Source organism: Dipodomys ordii, unplaced genomic scaffold, assembly GCF_000151885.1.
Source record: "Dipodomys ordii isolate 6190 unplaced genomic scaffold, Dord_2.0 Scaffold36, whole genome shotgun sequence".
NCBI lineage: Eukaryota > Metazoa > Chordata > Mammalia > Rodentia > Heteromyidae > Dipodomys > Dipodomys ordii.
The window spans coordinates 15278141-15284829 of record NW_012267252.1 but is presented as its reverse complement, the minus strand read 5'-3'; positions in this window follow the sequence as shown (position 1 = coordinate 15284829).

The following is a 6689-nucleotide window of genomic DNA, read 5'->3' as shown; positions in this document are numbered from 1 at the left end:
TTCGGCGGCCGAGCCGCCTGCTCCGTCCCTCGGCTGCAGCTGCAGAAGTGCAGCGCTTTTCCCCGGCGCTTCCCCTTTCCTCCACCCCGTCCTCCTCCAGCTTCCCTCCTCCTCCTCCTTCTTCTTCTTTTTTCTTAAAACGGAAAAACTCCTAACTACACACAAAGAGCTGAGCATGTGCGGCGAGCCAAAGTCTTAAAGGCCCCGCAGTCCGCCCCCGCTGCGGGTCCGCCGGGACGGGGGGAGACGGGGCGGGGGGGGGGGCTGCGAAGGGTCGGGAGCCCTTTCGGGGCGGGTCGTCCCCCGGGAGGAGCCATGTCTCCCGTGGAAAGTGGGCGCTCTCCCCGCCCCCCAACAAAGAACTGCGAGGCTCTGCGCCCCTTCCCAACGCTGCCTCTGAACCCCACGCATCTCCTTCCCAGCTTGTCAGGGTTTCCTCCTCTATCTGGGACCATATTCTGGCTCGAAAAAGAAAAGGGGGAAAAAATGGCAACATCGGGGCTTTATTATTATTATTTCTGCACATCAGAAATGCTGCCCGGAGCCGTTTTCCCTCCTCGGTGGCAATCTTTCTTCCTTGGGATGACTTTCCAAGATTTGGTGGCACACTCTGCAGAGATTTTTGCTTTGTACTTTTGTGCCTTTCTCAACACAGGCTTCTAATTTGAACCCTTGAGAAAGGAAGACTAGCGCAAGCATGCAGCCTCGAGTTACAAGCAGCAGCGTTGCTAGAGCCCTACCGAAGAGCAGACAGTCTGAACAAGAATGTGAAATCTCCCAGACATTTCTGCCAGCAAAGGGAGAAAAGTTTGGGTTGTAACCACACAGTCATAATATTATTGTTAAGATTCAACTCATGTTTATTTGGGGAATGGTGCACCCACGTCATCTCTCTTAATCTCTATCATCCCCACTTTCCAGATGAAATCCTTCATTAACCCCATTTTGCAGATGGGGAAAGAGAGACTCAGAAAGGTTGAAATACTGGTCAGTGACAGAAGTAATGAGCAATGCATTAAAGGCAAGTTCTTTGAGTTCGGTGCTTTTTCCACTAGTTATTAGACTACTTCTATTAGCACATGCTTTGTTCTCCTTTTGGTGAATAAATGTAAGTGCTGGCTTGGTTTGTAAATACCTCAGCAGTGATTTAAGACAAAAACAAAGGTCCAGAAAGAAGAGGCTCCTTGCAAAGGAAAAAAAGGAAAAAGCAAACTGTCATTCTCATTACAACACACAAATCATAATTTCCACCCCATATTACTACCAGTAATGCTATCATATAATGCTGCCCCTGTCTTCCATTTCTTTTTACAGACTTCTTGAGAGACCAAGGGAGTGAGAACATTCTGCAAAAACCCAACAAAAGGGAAGATAGTGTACTGCTCTAGAACTCTTTCTAGTGTCACACCCATGTAGTGACAATCTCTACTGTTTTTCTCTTTCTGCCAGCCACAGTTAAAATCAGCCACATCTTCCTCACATCTAATGCAGAGTCACTTGCAGACATGTGGAAAGTGGCTAAGCTCTTAAAACTGCCAATGAGAGAGAAGGTAATTCAAAGGTTACACTGGAATCACAGAAGAGAGAGATCACAGCTCAGCCACATGCTGACAATAGCCTATATTTGCCCATTAAAAATACATGCCTTTAGCTGGTGGCTCATGCCTGCAATCCTAGCTATTCAAGAGACTAAAATCTGAGGATCACAGTTCGGAGCCAGCCTAGTCAGAAAAGCCCACAAGAATCTTATCTGGGGGGTGGGGGGGAAGAAGGATTGGGACTGGGGGGGGAGGGGGAGGCTGGGAAGGGATGTGAAGGATAAACAAAGGAGGAGGCTCAATGCTTGGTAAGAAATGTACGCATTATCCTGCCCATGTAATTGTAACCCCTCTGTACAGTATGTTCACAATAAAATAAAATAAATAAAAAAAGAATCTTATCTCCAATTAAGCACCAAATAAAAAGCCAGAAGAGGAGTTTGGCTTAAGTAGACTACTAGACTTGAACAAAGAAGCTCAGGGACAGCACACAGGCCCTGAGTTCAAGCCCCAATACCATCCACACACACACACACACACACACTACATATATATATATATATATATATATATATGTATATATATAATATACACACACACATACCCTTTAATTGTCTAACCACTATAATCAGTTTAATAATCCACTTTATGCTGAACATGCATTCCCACATCTTTAGAATTGAATTAAATTTATTAATATAAAATTCTTATAAGGATTTCATGGAATTTCCTTTGCCCAACATTGTACTTTTCTTTCAAATTATTTTAGTCAACATTTTCTGAATAACTCTTACAAGTTTAAGAAAGAAAAAACAAAGATAAGTAGTTTGATCTCTATACTTAAGTTAGCTTACATTCATTCCTTCAGGCTCCCTTATTGTGAGATTCTTAAGACAACTGAGTGTTAATCATTTTACAAATGCAGACTCAGAAAATGTAAATGATTTTAAATGACCACACAAAAATCTTGCCTAGCATCTTGACTGATGCTTCAGTATCTTCTATGATCGAGAAATTTTAAAACTCCCACATTATCTTTTCTTTTTCCCAAAGCAGTAGAGTCAGCATCCTAGCAGTGCTCTACAACACTAAGATAATTCATGGTATTGGTAATAGCAGTCATAAATCTAGTAGAAAGGTGAAAACTGGTGAAAAGTGGTGAGGGGGAGGTCAGTTTTACTACATTAGGATATGATGGTTAAGAATTACGTATGAAAATTTCCTCCAGGGGAAAACATTTTAAGAAAAGTATACTAGTTATTGTTTAGAATCTGGCTCCTATGAGGCTTCTGAAACCAACCAAAATAATAAGATCTACAGATAGCTTAGCCCCAAGAATCAGAAACACTTTAATTCAAAGGACACAGTGTAAATGGAGCAGCATTTTTAAGACACTAATAGAACATGAATGGTCTGTGAGTTCAGAAAGCCAAAAAAAATCAAGTTTAGATACTCATTAAAAATTATTGATGATACTAATATATATATTGTTACAATCTGAAACACCACTCTCCACAACCAAAAGCTCTTTGAATCGTTCTTTTCTTCCATCAGTTTCTCTTGCAAACACACTCATCCCTCTGCCAATTTTTGCACTAGACACATTTCAAACATATTGTTACAAGTAAATCCAAGTAAATAATTCCAAAGAGTCAAAATCACTGGGCTGGGCCAATAGTTTTATTTAAAAAAACTACTGGGAAATAAAATGATCATCTTTAAATGTTTTTCCCTAAATATTAGATGTGTTACCCCAAAAATGTTGACTGTCAATAGTCAATTTTAGATATGTGTCTTCCTGAAATGTCATTTAATTAAAACATATGGAAGGAATTCCTGATGAATATAATAAATCAAGTATGTGCATTTAGCCAGGCATTCTAGCTCATATCTGTAATCTGAACACTGGAAAAACTGAAGCAAGAAGATCTCTACTTGAAGGTCATCCTAAGGTACATAGAGAAATCTTGTCTCAAAAAAAAAAAATTGGCAGGGCGCTGATGGTTCCTAGCTACTCAGGAGGCTGAGATCTGAGGATCATGATTCAAAGCCAGCCTGGCAGAAAAGTCCATGAGACTCTTATCCCCAATAAACCACTAGAAAACCGGAAGTGGTGCTATAGCTCAAGCGGTAGAGCGCTTGCCTTGAGCTGAAGAGCTGAGGGACAGCACCCAAGCCCAGAGTTCAAGCCCCACAACCGACCAAAAAAAAAAAAAAAGCTTGTATTACCAATGTACCCTCTACAAAGTCTACTCATATGATCAAAGAGAAGACCTTTTAGTTTGTTTTCTAGTTTTATTTTGTTTTTTTTAAAGGTATGAAAAAATGAGATAAGATCACATATGTAGATGAGAAGTAGCAATGTGTTTGGAAATGTCAGTGAAGGAGGAAAGTAAATGGAGAAATGACCAGCAAATATATAGGCCTGCAGAGACAAGAGACAAGGAACAAGCTTGAGAGCCAGAGAAAACCTCAAGAATCATAAGAGAAGGAGAGTTGGGGTTCTAGGATGAAAAACAAGGATATAGTGAGGGGCAGAGTTTAGATTGCTGTACTATACTATGTAACGTAACTATAACTATACTATAATTCCCTTACCAGAAGAAGCTAAACAACTAAACAAGAGGTTTAATCTCTTGGGAAACTGAATCAAGGACTTCAGATTTTAGGTATTATTCAAGAAGCATTAAGATACACAGCTAAAAATGGTGACATCAAATAAAAAACTATATAAATAAAATTTTTCTGCTGCCTTTTCCTAGAAGACTTACAACCAACCAAAGGGTACTTAGCTACAGAAAATGGAAGAACACTTCCTGCAGATCTTGGAAAGTTCAAAGACAAAAGATATTGTCATTTGGAGTGACCTAACCAATGAATGAGCAGTTTTTGGATTATTCCACAAAGAAGTCAATAAGCTTTACCCTGATCCATTTTTCATAATTATCTTTCAAATGTAAATAATAAAGCTTTACTAAACATAAATGGTAGAAACCAAAACAAATAGAAAAAAGATCAGAAACAACAAAGCCAGGTCTTATGGAAAGATCGCAACCATGAAACAAAAAGTGATACTCTTTAAAAAATGACAAGATAATCAGAAACATAATTAATTAACTAATTGAAAATATGGTGACTAAAATTTAATTGGGAAGTAAAATCACAGAAACTGAGAAATTCAAATTTTCTTTATCATGAAAGAAAATCTAAGATTAGAGGATCCATTCACAATTAGGTATAATAAATATGTTTTAAATTAATCATATATATATAATATTTAACAAGTACATTTATTGATGTATTAGAATGATACACAATGTACATACATAAGAGCAAAAAATAGTTCATATCAGATCATAAAAATATTAACATGGAAATTTTCTAAAAGTGGCCTGATTCTCCAGATAAAAGATCCAGCCTAAAGCAGTGAACAAAAAAGTCTTGAGGGCTGGGAAGGTAGCTCAGTGGTAGAACGCTTGCCTTGCATGCATGAGGCCCTGGGTTCGATTCCTCAGCACCACATAAGCAAAAAGAAAAAAGCCAGAAGTGGTGCTGTGGCTCAAGGGGTAGAGTGCTAGCCTTGAGCTGAAGAGCTGAGGGACAGCGCCCAGGCCCAGAGTTCAGGCCCCACGACCGGACCCCCCCCCCAAAAAATGAAATGAATGGGACCATAGGCCAAGCTCAAAAAGAAAACAAACATCACATTTCTACTCACATTGCAGAATCTAGACCTAAAATATTACTACTAACAAAATATTATTAATGAGTGTAAAAGGGAAACTATCTGGAACAAATTAGTAGGAGAGGAAGGGAAAAGGAGAAGGCACTAGGGAGTGAAGAGGATAGAAATAAGTATATTGTGTGTATATATATGCATATATAGATATAGATATATAGATTAAAAGGAAACCCACCAAATAGTGTTAGAAAAAGTGGAGGCAGAAAATAAGGAACTTAGAGACTATAAAAGAAGGGGTTAACTGGCTCAAAATACACTGTAGTACAATGTAACCCCCTTGTAGTATGAATGTATGCCAATTAAAAAATAAAGATAAAATTAAAAAATATACATACCCAGTAAAGTTATTGGTCAAGCATAAGGATAAAAGACATTTTTAGATGGGTGAAAATTCCTAAAATTTATCTCAAAGTGCATCCTTTATAGGACAGTACTAGAAAATGCTATCAAGAGAAGGCAGTGCACACAAGAGCATTGTGAAGGAATATTCCATGCTGACGAACAGCTGTGCCCAGTCGAACAGAGCAAGTGATTCAGCCAGGAATCAGGAGAGGGGGCCATCCAGAAAGATAATAGATATGCATATTTGGAACTATGTGTGCTTTGGGGAAGAATATTAACAAGATGTGACAGATCTTGGAGGATTTGGCAAAAGTGGAATAAACAATAAAACTTAGGACAATGAACACTATGAGGAAACTGTTATCTAGAAAAATGAAGGAAAGCCAGTATAAAATGGCTTAGCAGTAACTGACACTTACATGGCCATAAGAAGGTATGGACAGATCACTGATTTAACTACGAAATTGCATCCATTTTTAAAGATGAAACTAGATAGACAATAGTAATAAGTTTATGGTTCTTAAGTAAAAAGTAGTAACAGAAGGAAAGGGTGACTTTGTCCAAAAAAGAACTATTCTTTACCTGATTTATGTAACTAACTCCTCTGTATAACCTTTACAATAAAAATTTAATTAAAAAAAATTTTTTTACTCCAGGGGCTGAGAAGGTTGCTCAGTGATAGAGCGCTTGCCTTGCATGCATGAGGCCCTGGGTTCGATTCCTCAGCACCACATAAGCAAAAAGAAAAAAGCCAGAAGTGGTGCTGTGGCTCAAGGGGTAGAGTGCTAGCCTTGAGCTGAAGAGCTGAGGGACAGCGCCCAGGCCCAGAGTTCAGGCCCCACGACCGGACCCCCCCCCAAAAAAAATGTTTTACTCCAAAAAGAAGTAATAGCTGGGCACTGGAAGCTCACACCTATAATCGTAGCTACTAAGGAGGCTGAGATCTGAGAATCGCAGGAAAGTCCGTGAGACATTTATCTCCAATTAACCACCAGAAAACCAGAAGTGGCACTGTGGCTCAAGTAGAGAAGTAAAGAGCTGAGGGACAGCGCCCAGGCCCAGAGTTCAAG